This window comes from Grampus griseus (assembly GCF_964374135.1).
Source record: "Grampus griseus genome assembly, chromosome: 7".
Classification (NCBI taxonomy): domain Eukaryota; kingdom Metazoa; phylum Chordata; class Mammalia; order Artiodactyla; family Delphinidae; genus Grampus; species Grampus griseus.
In genome coordinates, this window is record NC_139001.1 from 64,028,017 (window position 1) to 64,045,908 (window position 17,892).

At 42.2% G+C, this 17,892-nt stretch overlaps 1 protein-coding gene and 1 pseudogene across 10 annotated transcripts in view; both read right to left on the bottom strand.

Moving 5' to 3' along the window:
• B3GALT1 (beta-1,3-galactosyltransferase 1) overlaps window positions 1-17,091 on the bottom strand; it is a 107,435-nt gene extending 90,344 nt beyond the window's left edge. For 7 of the 9 annotated variants that reach the window (XM_082657820.1, XM_082657821.1, XM_082657822.1 and 4 more), the window contains exon 1: window positions 16,878-17,091. The gene's annotated coding sequence lies outside the window, so the exon portion shown is untranslated. Of the gene's footprint in view, window positions 1-14,846; window positions 14,936-16,877 lie in introns of all 9 variants that reach the window. The other 2 variants (XM_082657818.1, XM_082657823.1) reach the window with 1 other exon arrangement.
• LOC309824793 (coiled-coil domain-containing protein 117-like) lies at window positions 4,796-5,229 on the bottom strand (annotated as a pseudogene). The gene has a single exon. The product of its transcript is annotated as a coiled-coil domain-containing protein 117-like (transcript).
• Window positions 17,092-17,892: the final 801 nt, after the last annotated feature.

Sequence of the window (17,892 nt, forward strand, 5' to 3'; positions counted from 1 at the left end):
CCTAACATGGGAAAGGAAATAACCACCCAAGTACAGGAAGTGCAGAGAGTCCCAGGCAGGATAAACACAAGGAGAAACACACCGAGACACACAGTAATCAAATTGGCAAAATTAAAGACAAGGAAAAATTATTGAAAGCAACAAGGGTAAAACAACATGTAACATACAAGGGAACTCCCATAAGGTTAACAGCTGATTTCTCAGCAGAAATGCTACAAGCCAGAAGGGAGTGGCATGATATACTTAAAGTGATGAAAGCGAAGAATCTACAACCAAGATTACTCTACCCAGCAAGGATCTCATTCAGATTCGACGGAGAAATCCAAAGCTTTACAGACAAGCAAAAGCTAAGAGAATTCAGTACCACCAAACCAGCTCTACAACAAATGCTAGGGGCTTCCCTGGTGGTGCAGTGGTTGGGGGTCCGCCCGCCAATGCGGGGGATGTGGGTTCGTGCCCCAGTCCGGGAGGATCTTGTGTGCCATGGAGCGGCTGGGCGTGTGGGCCGTGGCCGCTGGGCCTGCGCGTCCGGGGCCTGTATTCCATGGTGGGAGGGGCCACAGCAGTGAGAGGACTGCGTGCCGCAAAAAAAGAAAAAGAAAAATGCTAAAGGAACTTCTCTAAGTGGGATACACAAGAGAAGAAAAGGACTTAGCAAAAAAAAAAAAAAAAAAAAACCAAGACAATTAATAAAATGGTAATAGGAACACACATACCAGTAATTACCTTAAACGTGAATGGATTAAATGCTCCAACCAAAAGACACAGGATCGCTGAATGGACACAAGAACAAGACCCATATATATGCTGTCTACAAGAGACCGATTTCAAACCTAGGGACACATACAGACTGAAAGTGAGGGGATGGAAAAAGATATTCCACGCAAATAGAAATCAAAAGAAGGCTGGAGAAGAAGAAGAAGGAAAATAAAGAATGTTACAAGAGACAAGGAAGAACACTACATAATGATCAAGGGATCAATCCAAGAAGAAGATATAACAATTATATATGCACCCAACATAGGAGCATCTCAATACATAAGGCAACTGCTAACAGCTATAAAGGAGGAAATCGACAGTAACACAATAATAGTGGCGGACTTTAATACCTCACTTTCACCAATAGACAGATCATCCAAACAGAAAACTAATAAGGAAAAACAAGCTCTAAATGACACAATAGACCAGATAGATTTAATTGATATGTATAGGACATTCCATCCAAAACCCGCAGATTACACTTTCTTCTCAAGTGCGCATGGAACATTCTCCAGTATAGACCATACCTTGGGTCCCAAATCAAGCCTCAGTAAATTTAAGAAAACTGAAATCATATCAAGCATCTTCTCTGACCACAATACTATGAAATTAGAACTGAATTACACGGAAAAAAATAAAAAACACAAACACATGGAGGCTAAATAATACGTTACTAAATAACCAAGAGAACACTGAAGAAATCAAAGAGGAAATCAAAAAATACCTAGAGACAAATGACAATGAAAACACAATGATCCAAAACCTATGGGATGCAGCAGAAGTAGTTCTAAGAGGGAAGTTTATAGCAATACAGTCCTACCTCAAGAAACAAGAAAAATGTCAAATAAACGATCTAACCTTACACCTTAAGGAGCTACCTAAAGAAAAACAAACAAAACCCAAAGTTAGTAGAATGAAAGAAATCATAAAGATCAGAGCAGAAATCAATGAAATAGAAACAAAGAAAACAATAGCAAAGATCAATAAAACTAAAAGCTGGTTCTTTGAGAAGATAAACAAAATGATAAAGCATTAGCCAGACTCATCAAGAAAAAGAGGGAAAGGACTCAAATCAATAAAATTAGAAATGAAAAAGAAGTTACAACAGACACCACAGAAATACAAAGCATCCTAAGAGACTACTACAAGCAACTCTATGCCAATAAAATAGACAACCTGGAAGAAATGGACAAATTCTTAGATAGGTATAACCTTCCAAGACTGAACCAGGAAGAAACAGAAAATATAAACAGACCAATCACAAGTAATGAAATTGAAACTGTGATTAAAAACCTTCCAACAAAGAAAAGTCCAGGACCAGATGGCTTCACAAGTGAATTCTATCAAACATTTAGAGAAGAGCTAACACCCATCCTTCTCAAACTCTTCCAAAAAATTGCAGAGGAAGGAACACTCCCAAACTCATTCTATGAGGCCACGGTCACCCTGATACCAAAACCAGACAAAGATACTACAAAAAAAGAAAATTACAGACCAATATCACTGATGAATATAGATGCAAAAATTCTCAACAAAATATTAGCAAACAGAATCCAACAACACATTAAAAGGATAATACACCATGATCAAGTGGGATTTATCCCAGGGATGCAAGGATTCTTCAATATATGCAAATCAATCAATGTGATACACCATATTAACAAATTGAAGAAGAAAAACCATATGATCATCTCAATAGTGCAGAAAAAGCTTTTGACAAAATTCAACACCCATTTATGATAAAAACTCTCCAGAAAATGGGCATAGAGGGAACCCACCTCAACATAATAAAGGTCATATATGACAAACCCACAGCAAACATCATTCTCAATGGTGAAAAACTGAAAGCATTTCCTCTAAGATTAGGAACAAGACAAGGATGTCCATGCTCGCCACTATTACTCAACATAGTTTTGGAAGTCCTAGCCACGGCAATCAGAGAAGAAAAAGAAATAAAAGGAATACAAATCGGAAAAGAAGTAAAAGTGTCACTGTTTGCAGATGACATGAATCTATACACAGAGCATCCTAAAGATGCCACCAGGAAACTACTAGAGCTAATCAATGAATTTGGTAAAGTTGCAGGATACAAAATTAATGCACAGAAATCTCTTGGATTCCTATAAACTAATGATGAAAAATCTGAAAGAGGAATTAAGGAAACACTCCCATTTACCACTGCAACAAAAAGAAGAAAATACCTAGGAAGACAAAAAACCTGTATGCAGAAAACTATAAGACACTGATGAAAGAAATTAAAGATGATAGAAACAGAAGGAGAGATATACCATGTTCTTGGATTGGAAGAATCATCACTGTGAAAATGACTATACTACCCAAAGCAATCTACAGATTCAATGCAATCCCTATCAAACTATCAATGGCGTTTTTTACAGAACTAGAACAAAAAATCTTAAAATTTGGATGGAGACACAAAAGACCCCAAATAGCCATAGCAGGCTTGAGGGGAAAAAAACAGAGTTGGAGGAATCAGACGCCCTGATTTCAGACTATACTACAAAGCTACAGTAATCAAGACAATATGGTACTGGCACAAAAACAGAAATATAGATCAATGAAACAAGATAGAAAGCCCAGAGACAGAAAGCCCACCATCTATGGTCAACTAATCTATTACAAAGGAGGCAAGGATATACAATGGAGAAAAGAAAGTCTCTTCAATAAGTGGTGCTGGGAAAACTGGACAGCTACATGTAAAAGAATGAAATTAGAACACTCCCTAACACCATACACAAAAATAAACTGAAAATGGATTAGAGACCTAAATGTAAGGCCAGACACTATTAAACTCTTAGAGGAAAACATAGGAAGAACACTTTTTTTTTTTTTGCGGTACGCGGGCCTCTCACTGTTGTGGCCTCTCCCGTTGTAGAGCACAGGCTCCGGACGTGCAGGCTCAGCGGCCATGGCTCGCGGGCCCAGCCGCTCCGCGGCATGTGGGATCCTCCCAGACCGGGGCACGAACCCGTGTCCCCTGCATCGGCAGGCGGACTCTCAACCACTACGCCACCAGGGAAGCCCTCTGCTAACTTTTAGGCTTACTGCACAACAGTTGAAACAACAGGCAAGTTGGCTATCTCAGTAAATCTCAATGTCACTTGCCCATATGTGCTCAGCTAATTATTCAGTCACTGTTTTCTAAATTAACATTAAACAACTCAACTTGCTTTTTTTTAACTACAGAATTTATATGCTGGGCTTAGCTGATACAGCACCGCCCCAGGATTACCTGAGGGATGCTTCTCCCAGAGCCCATTCGCACATGGCTTACCTCACAATCTTTTAAACTATCACTCAAGGTTAATTAAGCTGTAAACATTACTAAATAGCTGGGCTTATCGATTTTGGAAGGGAAACCAAGGAGCGATGGTAGCACAAGGCAAAAAAGCCTCGAAGGAAAAACCTTTTCTTTGTATTTTCCGTTGCATTATCAGAGGCAAAGAGGGGAGCCACAATGCTACTGGCTATTTAATCAATACAGCTACACTGAATTGACAACTGATATACAGGTTTCAGAGCCTCTGTTAAATTCCCCAGCATAGGCTTAAACTACTGCCTTCTTCCTCCTTCCCCCCAATGATATATAGTCACCACTGTAAACAGAGCTCACGTCTACAGATGAAGCTGTGGCTCGACTGCCAGGGTACCCGTAGTAGGAGAGCATCCTACTTTCTTAATGCATCTTTTTCAACTCAAGTATCTGAATGATTTAGACAATGTGACAGATGACTTAGAAGTCATGCTTACACATATAGCTTCTACACTTGACTTTGCAGAATGTACTCCTTATTCCTTTAATAAGCCCCCTAGAAAACTGCTTTTCCCTTGAGACACGTTTCCTTGGCAAAAAGTTGAATTCAAGAAATGGCTACCCCAAATGAGAGTCCCATCCCAAATCACAGGTGGAGATATCACACCCATTTCAAAACTTTCAAGTCCCTATACTGTACAAGCAGGCTCATGACTGAACACATAAGCCTTCTAAATTTGACAACTTTGGTGTAGAAACTGGCTTCTAGAGTTCCATCTCTTCTTCTGTGCAAGCAGCTGTCTCCAAACTATTGTAAACAGGCAACCCTGTCTGCGAGGTTCTAAGAACAGTTCAGTTCTTTGAGGGAAGACAGTGCCAGCAGCTGCACACTTAGTTTGGCTCTCTCCTGCGCAGTTCTTAGCATTAGATGACGGCTTTAGCAGAAAGGAGTTCAGGGAGAGGCTTCCAGAGCACAAGCTCCCTGAAGGACGGCTCACGGACTCAATCATTTTCTTTGTAAAGACTTCATCAAATTCCCTCTTCAAACCTGTTTTCATGGTATCAGGAAGGACAAGCCTGGGAAGACGGTTAATATTTCTGTCAGCTTCAAGTTCATCTTCATCAGTTATTCTGTCCTCAATTTCCTGAAGCCTCCTTCGGGCAACTTCACACTGTGGTCCTCCTGTCGTCTGATTCATCTCTTCACAAATAACAACTAACATGCCAGGTGCAGAAAGGCCACTAGTGCACGGATTTACTCCATGACCCTCTATATCCTGACGTGCACAAAGAATCCAGTCATTAGGACCAGCACAGAGCTCTGCTTCAGTTACAGCCTCTTCTTTCTTACTGGACAATCCTCCTCTCGCTTGTGTTTCTTTCTACGGTGAACTGCGGTGAACTGAAACACATCGGCTCGCCCCGCTCCCGCCCGGGCTGCTTGGGGCCCCGACTGCGGGGCCAGCCCGGCGCGTCCGGTCCCAGCGGGAAGGCCCGGCTTAGGAAAGCGGGCGGCGGCCGCAGGAAGTCTGAGCCGCCGCCCAGGGGGGAGGCGACTGAAGAGCCCTTAGAGCGCCGCCGTGGCTGGGGAGACGAGGAGGCGGCGCCCGCGGCTCCCCTGAAATGCATTCTTCCAAGCAACACACCTTCAACCTGTCATTGTATTTCTAAGTTTGATAAATGTGCTCCTTTTAAAATTTACATATGCTGCTTCCCCAAGGCAGGAGGACCTGATAATGACAGTAGCAACAATGTTCTGAGGGAAGTGGTGCTTTGTATCAATCCAGAACTATCGTTTGAAAATCTATCTTTTGCTGCAGAAGAAAAAACTGCTACTGAACTTTTAACTGGAACTTTCTTTATATTATAGAGAGGGTGCTGAAAACAGGCTAAACGATCACTAGATGACCACTGTTTTACTATTTTACGTTATTTTCTACTATTTTTTCATTTGGAAAAGTTATCTAGAGCCTTGGAACAATGTCGCTGAGGAATGCACCACCAACCCGAGGCTGTTCTCAGGGGACTCAAGGTCAAATAGGCACACATAATATTGAATTGTGAAGCACCCTGCTGCACTCCAGGTTCAAATATGTGCGCCCTAAGTCCTGTCTCCAGTGCATGGAATGAACTCTTTAGACAGCGTTTATACAGTTAAAGACACTGTATCATGAATGCCAAAGACGACGGTGACACCTTTTTTTTTCCTTTTGTAGAATGTTAAATGATCATCATATGGAATTTATTAAGCATCCCAATTTACAGATGATAAGAAATAAGAGTTATACTTATTAGGTAGCTTAAGAAACTACTGGAGAAGCCAAAGGCACAAGTCTGCTAGTAGAAGATAATTTCCAAATGTCTGAAAAGGAAGATGACAAGAACTGAAATTCAGCATTTCATTTTAATCTCAGAAAAAAAGGGTGACTGTGGTGGTGTGGGCCTGATTTTTAGCAGGAGCATCTTGTCCTGTTAATGCACAGCAATGTCCTGATTACCTCGTTGTTCATCATATTGCAGGGTAGCAGGTTGGCCTGATGACTGCAGAGGACAAGTGCCGCCGTGATAGCCAGCTTCCCGCATTCATCACAATTCTCGTTCCCATACCCAGGGTCCGTATCCTCTCAGTGACTCACAAAAGTGCCACTGTCATCATAATGCCAGGCATGTTAATATTATAAATTGTGACCTCTAGTCCAAAAATAGTTATCTTCATTTATTACGAAAGGGGATCTTCTACTTTCATCAGAAGCTTAAACAAGTATAAGTCTCCCCACTCTGGTCTAAGACTATCACACAGCAAAAACAAATCTTTGTGGCTATTACTTTTGTGTTTAAATTTTCGTGTGACATAAACTAAGTATGGCTGTATCCTTCAATGAACTCTCAAGTCCTTCTCTAATGACCTTCTTGGCTATTAATTAGACTTTCAAACTAGTACTTGAGTTCAGAGTCCAGTGATGAGAGAAAAAGTTGAGCTGAATAAATCCAAGAGCACAGTCATGTATTTTTCATACTGTGCTTTCCTAGGAGTGGTTCAACTTAAGTAAACAAACCCTCAAAACGGTGCCTCAGCTGTAATAACACCCTAATAGCCCTAGATGGACACAAAATCAATGCAAATCTCTAGACATTTTGAGCTCTCCCATTATAACAGGATATGCATTTTGCAGGATAACAGAGTAGCTTATTACAGATGGGGCTGCCGTTGTCCTGAGGATGCTGGCATGCCTCAGTTTCCCCCACGTGGTTGCTCCTTGCTTTCTGGCGGCTTGGGGAGAAAAGCCAGCAGCTCCGGATAGCACAGTGGAAAGAAACCACCACTGTGCTCCTGGGGTTGAGCCTTGACCCTGCCAACTACTGGCTTGCTCCAAACAGCCAGCTCTCAGTAGGGGCTTCTTTGACCTCTGTTTTCTCCTTTTTTTCCTTTCCGTGCTACTTTATGGATACTTTGATTTTCACATTTACATTGCATTAGAAAAACAGATGGCTATCCTTCAGTAAGATTTCCCTGTGTGCCAAGCTAAGTGATTTACGTCCAAATTTATGTATTATAACCTCATGCAAGTTAGTAATACTATCCTCATATTCCAGTTTTACACAAAGCACTAGGCTGTGTGCTGGGCGTTCTTCCCTCCCTGTATATTCCCAGTACAAGGCTGTACTTTGTAAATGAGGAAACAGAGGAAACTGAAACGCAGGGAAGTTAAGGTCACTCAGCTAGTAAATAGACGACCTATGATTTGAACTGATATCCAAAGCCCATACTCTTAGCCATGGTCATCTGCTGCTGCTCTTAGAGGCTTACATATCTGTCTTTTGCTACTAGTCTGCTGGCACCTTGAGAATAGGGACAACATTTTAGTCAACTGTTCTCTCCTTTGTGTCTTGCACAATGTTGGAATTTAACAATTCTTGTGCTCATCTTTTCAAAAAAGCTATTATTCGCTCTGCCTAAAGCAAAGGCCCAGCCCCCAGAGCTAGTTGGCCATTCAGGAAACATTTTTGGAGGGCTTCTTTTCTGGAGGAAAGGTGCTGCAAGGCTGAGAACCCACCACACCTAACACTTCTCTCTGTACAGAGTACCCACAAGTGCACTGGGCCCAGGTGGACATGTTCGTCTCAGGTAACACAGTTCTCCTGGACCACAGCTGACTGGGTCAGAGATCTGGGCCGGGGCATCTTTAGACCGGCCTGTGGCGTCTGAGCTAAGTTGCTGTGAGAGCTGCGTAATAATGAAACGAATCAAATCCTCTCCCGAAGAGGTTAGATGTGAGACACACAAAGAAGGCACTAATGCCAAGAGACACACAGAAAAAAATCCACTATACAGAGGTTAGGAGATGACAGAAGACCTGACGGAGCTGGAGTTTAGGGAGAGGGCAGAGCAGTGTTGGGGGACAGGAACAGAGGCAGCAAAGGCACCCAGGGGACTGGAGTCACTGCTTGGCTCACCAGAGCTGCTGGTGTGTCCCCAACAATGAGCCTGCTCTCCAGGGAGCACTAGGCTGCAGGCTGCTGAGCCCACCTCCCCAGCTTCCTTCCTTCCTTTGTATCCCTATCACTGAGATCATCTCAGAATGGCTCAGAGCCAGTTGCTGAGGCAGGGAGGGGTGGGGCCCAGGCTAAAAAAAAATGATGAAAACACACGATCCCAATCTTTAAGGAGCTATGATCTAATGAGGCAGACAGAGATGGTCATAGGTGATTATAATCCGAGACCAGATATGCTTGGATGGACTGGACTATACATCAAAGGGCTCTCTAAAAGGGGCTCCTGGGACATCGCTACACGCTCTCATTACAGGCCTATTTGACAGAGCTGGGAATGGAGGGAAAGGGTGGAAACTGGGAAGACGAAGAAAGCAAAAACGCATTATAATTCTGCTCCTATTTGAATTCATATACTTCAGTAATTGCCTGCAGTGCTGAAAGAGAGCCTAACCTTTTTGTTAATGTTATCTTTAATAAAAACTCTCTCTTAGTATATTCTGAGTGAGTTTGGTGTTCATTAGGGTGAGGGACAAATAGCAGATGAGTTACAGCACTGCATCATGAAGACGGAACCTGCCATGACTTGTTCAAGCCTGAGCTGGGGCATTTACTCCTCCCCTTCATCTGAGGGGACTGAAATCACAGCCTGAATTACAAGCTGGCTTTATAACGTGCACCCTGGATATCCCGGTCCTGGACCTGCCCCACAGTTACAAAGTGAATAGGGGATCAAATCAAGTCAACCACAGGCTGACCTTTGTATGTTCAAGGCCTGGGTAAGAAAGGGGACCCCTCTCTTTTTGTTCAGATTGCGATCAGTCCAGTCCTAAGATTACGATGGAGAAGGCCACATCCTTCTCGAAACTTAACTGGTCATTCTTTTCTAAGCCTGTGACCTAGCTACCTATACAGTCAGAAATTTGAGGTTGCTGAAGGGCAGCTCTGAGAAATAGTGGATCTTGCTTCTCTAGTCTCCTGAGGTCATGGGGGTCGCAGAGTTGGCCTATGTTGTCTGGATGGGTACACTAGGACGCTATTACACACAGCCCATTGTTACACTGAACTGAACGGCCACGAGAGCAAATATGTCCCTCAACCTAACAACAGCTCACATTTTGTGAATGCTAATGGAGTGTCAGGCCCCTTGAAGCCATGTCTTCTTCTTTATCATTTCCTCTGAGGTAGTGGACAACAATTACTATTATCAGTCTGACACTGTAGATGAGGAGAGGGATACTAAAGAAAATAAGTAACTTGACCCAAATAACATGGCCGGTTAGTGGTGAAGACATGGGATTTGAACCCACTCTTTTGGACTTGAGAAGTCCCTCTATTTATTACCCCAATACACTGCTTTCCAAACATCTCAAGGAAGGATTATACTCTCTTACAAAGAGAATGGAGTGAAAGCAATGAGTGTCCAGCTTCTGCAATAATGCCAGTAAATTGGTCAGTCCTTGTGGATGATTTCTACTCAAGCGCCAAGATTTCCTTAGATATCTACATGGTTTCTTTCTCTTTCCACCTCTGGAATTCTCTTGTAGTGATTTTTTTTTTTTTTCCATCTTTGCAGAGGTTCTCTGGTGGAAACACATCAGCAGAGAGCAGTGATGTGAAATAATTTCTTCCACTGCCCAAGAGTAGCTATTCACTAGTTTAGTCCACAAGTAAAGCAGTGCATATTTTAAATGCCATCCCCTGAGTAACCAGAGTCTGCAGCTTCATCCTGCTGAGCCAAAATTAATTAGAGATGAATATCATAATAGAACAGTATTGATCGTAGCATATCACGAAGAAGTGTCGGTCTGTGTTAATTAACATGATTCACCATCAACACTCAGTATATTTATTTATATGCAATCAACACAGGTATTTGTCTACACAGACCAATATATTTTTTAGTGGTGGCAGAACTCACCTCAGAAATGATCCACAGATTCAAATGCTTGTCCCTCTGCCTCTACCCAAACCCTGTCCACCACACACACACACAGTGGGGTGGCCTAACTGCCTCCATATTGGCTATTTCAAAACACATTGTATAGCATTTGGAACATATGAATATTTGGAAGCCAAGAAATAGAAAATGTTGGCATAAATGAAGCAGCACCCTGGGGAACCGACTAGAGAAGGATTCCTAGGCAAGTTCAACCTGCCTATAATCTCCCTTTCTCCAAAAGAATCTGAGTATTTCTCTTTTATTTTCATGCAAGCTAATATGCTACACTGCCTGCCATTTCAACAATTAGAAATTCAATAAAAAATAAACAGGCTCTTTTAAAAGACAAATATCTCCTCGAAAGTTAGGGGGCTATTGGTCAATCAAATTTGTCCAAATTTCTTTTTAGCCCATTTATTTCAGACAAACTGCATTTAAGAATGTGAGTTTTGCCTGAGTGCTGGGGAGGGAGGCCGTACGTCTTGTAGCCCAGGCTCATCCTTGACTCCAGGAAAGAGAAAAAATTCGTCTTCTCCCACTCCTCTTCCAGAGGGCTTCATGGGGACATCCAACTTCTACAACTCAACTGGGTAATTTTATCCATTCCCTACTTTAGCTATGTTATGGATTAAGGAGGCTTCTGTGGACTGGCTTGAGTAGTTAACCACTGTGTGAAACATGGTTTCCAGAGGAAACCACGCTCTGAATACTGAACATCTAATAAACCAATATTTGGCACAGACCTGTTTGAAGCTGGGGACTGTGTGTGCGTGGCTTCAGGCTGTCTCTTCCCCCTCCACCCCACAATATATTCATCAGACACTGACTGTTCAAGCATGGAAATGCATGTCAAAACAGACAGCTGGAATGCATAGCATGGCTCTGTACACAAAGCTGAAACATCTGGATGAACTGTAGACTATGCTATCCAGATGTTTTAAAATAATTAGTAGGGCAGGCAGTACTTTTCTATCATTGACATTTTTACCTTTTTTTTTTGTATTGAGTAGCCCTAGTCTTTATAACTGCAATGTTCCTTACTAAAACCCGCCTTTATTCCAGAGAGGCAGGGCTTACTGAACTCAGTGGGTGCATTAGGCACTGTGCGGGGATTAATTCTGGGTTCTCTTGTAAGATGCACACTTGGTGTGGATCAGGAAAAGGGGAGCAAGGTGAGTGGCCCGTCTATAAAAATTCCTTTTTATCTTTTTCCTCCCTTTGGCACTCTACTCTGAACCAGAGGCTTGATCTCAGCTCCATTTCAGCTATCTTAAGCCTCTTAACTTTCTGTCCTCTTACGGGTGTCCTGTGAAACCTGATTCAAAAGCAGGATGTACTCTATTGCAGTTTTTCTCAAAATACGATCAAGGGCCACAAGCAGAGAAACTCGCTGGCTGTTTAGTGTGAATGCTGATTCCTAGGTCCTACTTGATCTTCTGACTCAAAGTCTCTGGAGGATATGTCCTGGGAATCTGTCTTTTAAATAAACTCTCCATGTATGTCTAGTGCAAGCTTAAGAGAACTACTGCATTATATAATGCCTTATTCTGATTGTTGCGACTCATGAAACTTTCACTTCAATTTTAGTACCTATAGAATCTAGAAATCTAAGTAAAGTAAGAACAGTTATAAATCAAATATCAGGGTGCTTCGAAAAATGTAATGCCAGCAAGTTAGGAACTTGATAATTCATCATAGATACTTGCTCTAGAATCTATTCTGAAGTGTGTTGGGCATTTTTCTCTCTGAAATCTGATTTCCATGTAAGATCAATAAGGGAATATTTATATTGCCGATATGGTGACCATTTATTATTTGATTTTTATAAAATCCTTGCCTCTAAGCAGTTGACATTCAAAACAAATCATTCCTTCATTAGCCATAATAATACCTTATTGCCTCTGTTCTGAAGTATTCATTTTATTTCCATTATCCCTATTGTATAAAACAGGCACAGATCTAGCAGAGCCCAGTTTATCACAGGCAAATTGAATGGAGAGGCTAAGTAAACGCGATCTGCTAGGTTTCCCCCTCAGATTAGCAACCAGAAGAGTTCATCTTCTCTAAGAGCCCCCGGTTGGTCTGTGGGAAGCAGTTTGAGTGAAGAAGGTCTGCAACATGGAGCTACAACTCTTCCAAAATCATGGCTAAGCTAATTTATTACAATTGAACCAATTACCAAGCGAGTTGTTTGGCATCAAGGCAAACCACTTGGTGAGTAAGGAACTTTTCCACATTTTCCTGGGAAGGGCAGAGGGAGACCGTGGGGACAGAGTGCATTTCAGAACCTCCTCAGGAGAGCTGGCTCTGTAGAGATACAGGTGCTCCTGGAAATGAAAAAAGCTTCACGAGACCATTTTTGGTGTCTGAACTCAACTCTCTGCATGGAAAATGGGAGGTTACATGAGTGGCTTACGGACAGCAGATTGTGTGGTTGGGTTTCCCCTGCTGGCAGTGACCCTCTTAGCCTCACATGGCTTCAGACCAACAGCTGGAGCACAATGAAGGACTTGGGGCTCATCAGCTGTTTCTGCAGAGGGACATGGCTCTAGGTATTCCTCAAGGCTGGACAACTGTGAGTGGCCTTTGCTATCACTGTAGTTTCCCTATTTTTTTTCCCCTTACTTAAAATGAGTGCTACTCGGGGCTTCCCTGGTGGCGCAGTGGTTGAGAGTCCGCCTGCTGATGCAGGGGACGCAGGTTCGTGCGCCGGTCCGGGAAGATCCCACATGCTGCGAAGTGGCTGGGCCCGTGAGCCATGGCTGCTGAGCCTGCGCGTCTGGAGCCCGTGCTCCGCAACGGGAGAGGCCGCAACAGTGAGAGGCCCGTGTACCGAAAAAAAAAAAAAAAAAAAAAAAAAGAGTTTCACTCTGTCTTTTTCACGAGAATGTAAATTTCATAAAGAAATAAATGAATCAACTTCAAGATAAAATAAAATTAAATTAAATTAAAAAAAAAGTGTTACTCACATTTCTGAGTTTCAAACTCAAGTATCTAGTTGCATTTGGGTTCTCAGGTTCCATGAAATGGCCCCTCTCTCTAATGCTCTGCATGCAGTAGGACCTCCACTGATGCCAGTGGGCTGCCTGGAATAAGGTTCTTTTCCAGAATCAGCCCTGGAGCCACCAGTAGGTAGATTTTCTAACATGGCTCCAATCCAGCCCCCACTTTGCACATGTTGACTTATCCCGGGAATCAACGGTGCAGAGTATAGTTAGTGCTGCTTGCATTTAGCTATCTCATCTCTCCTGCCTCACTTAGGAAGCACCTCACTTCTGTTTATCTCAAATTCAGCTTCTCTCCTTCTGTCAGTCACAGCAATTCCCCAAACGTGGTTGGCAAAGAGCTGTGGGACTGAGGTATCAGGCCTGTTGTTTCCAACTCTTGTGAGGTTCTGAGATGAGGTTTGTTTGACTTTCTTTTTAGAGGTTTGTTCACCTAGGAGATGGTAATTTCTCAAAACTGGAATGCACTTATCCTCTCAGGCAAATCTTATCTAGGGAGAAGCCACTAATTGCGAAATTAAACGGTGGTTATTATTTTCCACTGATGGCAAAGCCCACACTTTATTGAAGAACAAATAGAATACTGCTTTATGGGAAATTTAGAATAAACCTACCCAAATGGTATACACGGGTCTCCTCACGGCTACAAAAGCAATGTGCTTTATGTATTTATGTTTATACAATTAACATCAGGTATTCTTCTTTACTTTCATTTGTAAGTACATTAGTACATTGAAATTTTTGTCATAAAAAGTAGAAATGTTTTATGAGTGTTTAAATATACACATAAAGGTTAAAAGCATTGTTCTCTGTATTTAAAAAAATGCCTACAGTACAATAACTCATCTTGAAATGTCTACGGAACATAATACCTATTATGCTGTTCTTTGTTTCCGCTTTTCATCTTGAAAATGCTTCCATATTCAAGTGAAATTATTACTGCATCTTTAGAAATCTTTTGACAATGTAAAACTTCTTTATGCGTCACAAAAAAGGGGTTAGACAGAGCTTCCCTGGTGGCGCAGTGGTTGAGAGTCCGCCTGCCAATGCAGGGGACACGGGTTCGTGCCCCAGTCCGGGAAGATCCCACATGCCGTGGAGCGGCTGGGCCCGTGAGCCATGGCCGCTGAGCCTGCACGTCCGGAGCCTGTGCTCCGCAACGGGAGAGGCTACAACAATGAGAGGTCCGCGTAGCGCAAAAAAAAAAAAAAAAAGGGTTAGACAATATGACTTTCAGTAGCTAAGACTCTCATGAAACAATGCAGTGTTAGGCATAGTGGCTGATTTTCCCACAGAGGTATAAATCAGACTTTATAATGAAAGAGTTCAGTTCTGGCCCTCGTAGCTTTTGTCCTATGTGAGCACAATACATACATACATACATACTGTCAGCTGCTGCCTAGTTCCTGGGTCTTGATCATCCCCTTTCCCAGCCTTTGCTGTAGTATCTGCAGACATCTACCCAACCTGTGGGTAAGAAACTCGGTCACACATTCCAGCGGTGCCTTAATTAAACCTTGTGATATTCCGGGAATTAGGTTGCCCGAGAAAAACTTGGGTGTCTAAGTTGGCTGCTGAAAACACAAGTTTCCACTTTCTAAACATCTCATCAACCACTCCTTGCTTCCTCCCACGTCTTCACCTCTATCAGCTCCCCCAACAGAGATACCTTCTACCAGTCCAACGTGGTGCCTACCAAGTGGTCTATTCTCCCTACTGGGATTGACTCTCCTCTCTGAATTGTCTGCTAGGCTAGGGTCCCATTATCTTGATAACTCCTACTTCCTTAAGGCCTTGGATGATTTGGAATGATCATACTGGCAAGAATAGTCCCTGGTCCAAGCTTCTCGCATGACCAGACTCCCTCCTCTACTCCCACGTCAATGCATTCCACCCAACATTATTAATAACCAGGAAAACATGCTGGGTGGGTACGGCTGCTTCTTTGGCCCAGGTCTCTTCTGGTCCTTTTCTGCCCTTTACTCAAGCACTTGTTGCCTTGGGTTTTGCAAGCCTAGAGCAAGAGTTTGCTGGTGTTAGGACACGTTCTAAATAACTCAGCAGTGTCTAAAGGAACCTCAACACTTTCTCTACATGAACATGTAAAGAAAACTATGTGATCGCTATTTTTAGTAATGTGCCAAAATACGGTTCTGGAGGGCTGAAATCTTATAGCAGGGATTAGCAAACTATGGTGCACAGACCAAAACCATGCTGCTCCCTGTTGTTTTAAATAAAGTTATATTTGAACACAACCATGATCATTGCTCATTCATTTATGTGTTGTTTATGTCTGTTTTCACGCTACGTTGGCAGACTTGAGTAGTTGCGACAGAGACTGCATAGCTCACAAAGCGAAAAATAATTACTATCTGACCCTTTATAGAAAAAGTTTACCAAACTCCACCTTATACTCATCCATTACTTCATCTCTCTGTTTGGATCCTAAATAGACTCCTACATGAGGGGCTAGAACCCAGGTACCCAGATACCTACTTTGTTGAATTCTAAGCTATTTTCACCAAAAGGGACAAAACCTATTTCAAATTAGTGACATCTGACTAAAGATATTAGCATATGTGGGGGGAAAACCTGCAAAGCTCAACTCAAAGACTTCTAGAGGAAATTACTGTAAAAAATGCAGCCTAGAGTGAGGCAAACTTGAGATAAATTATTAACAATTATTGTAGTCCAATAGGAATTCAGAAATAGCAATCCCACTCCTTCGTCAGCGTTCTGTTTGCAGTTCATTTACTCTGATCACTCCCTACTGCTAGACAAATTCAGCCTCACTGGACTGGAGAGGGAATTAGCGTTCATTTTCTCCCATTAAATATTACATAGGCATGCTTATAAATGGTTACATCACCAAGGTTTGCAAATAGAGAAGATAAAAAATTTTTTTTTCTTAACTTCATTTGCTAAACTGAACCTGATAGAGAGAAAGCAAAATTTCTCATGTAAATCGAATGACTGGATATGCTGACATTTTGTTTCACAAAGCAGTCTTTCTACAAGGTTACACACATAACTACTAACATTTAAAATGGCAGAAGGAAGGGGTTTTACACCCTATTGTGCCAAGTTTTATTTTTTCTGCTGTACTGATTACAATAAAGGACTCATCACTGTCAACAGGCAGAGCCTGCTACATTGCTTTTATCAAACGCCAGGAGGTGTAAATACAAACTGTAAAGAGAAAGATCATGACTCACTGTCTGACAGCGAAGCTATTAAACATAATCAAAGACTCAGAGTGAACTCACAGTCCCTTTCAACACATTTCTAAAGAATCCTTTTCACTGTAAAACTAGCAAAAAATGTCACAATTCTGACACTGCTGTTGGAGAAACTTGGTTTAAGGCATTTAAAACAACTTCAAGACTTCAAATGAACAGGAGTTACTCACCATAGAATAAGTCACACTGCATTTAGCCTGGACACAAGGCTCCTCAAATTGTAATCAATAACTGATTAAAAGTTGATCTTTCAGGGCATTAAAATCCAAAATTTTAGGATACTTGTTGGTGATTAAAATATGTCGTCGTCGAATGAATGCAGCCTCATATACCTCAACAACAAAATCATTGTTTGCTGTCTCTTACAAAGTACAAGGACAATGATTTATTCTCAGGAAGTCAGTTGGACCATGAGGTAAGGTGCATGTTCTATATTGAGAAGTGAAAATCCTGCCCATGGTGTAGGATTCCAGCATCTTGAGTGAAAGGAACAGATGGGCAGGACAGTGGGACATGTAGGTCCAAGAGAACAAATATGACAGTCCCAAAGTTACCTGAGTGTTACCTGAGTAGAGCCTACCTATTTTCTGCTCATCAGTCCTTTATTTTTTAAAAATTTATTTATTTTTGGCCACACCGCGTGGCATGTGGGATCTTAGCTCCCTGACCAGGGGTAGAACCCAGGCTCCCTGAAGTGGAAGCGCAAAGTCTTAACCATTGGACTGCCAGGGAAGTCCCTCATCAGTCCTTTAAAGGCATGTGTCTTCAAGGTCAATGTTACAGTACATCAGTCTATGAGAAGGTTGTGATCAAAGGACTTTTATGATTAATCATGTGAGTTCTGCGGGAAGCTTAATCATGACTATTTACATGTTGAAGTTAGACTTCTAAGACCAGCCCTTGGCCAGCCTCACAAAAATACATGCAACGTAGCTCTGTCTGGCTTCTTGGTGGTTTACACGTGCCCTTTGGACTCTAGGTTCTGAAGTATCACCTACTTTTCCACTCGCCTCTCCGTGCACGCTTAGCATGGAACCTAGAACACAGCTGTTGTTTACTAAATGCATGAGGCATAAATGACAGCAAGAATGATTCTCATCACTTATTATTAAGCAGTGTGAGAACACAAAGATAGAGATGCTGTCCAAGGAAGACTGGCTTTGGCTGGCAATATCTACTCAGCCC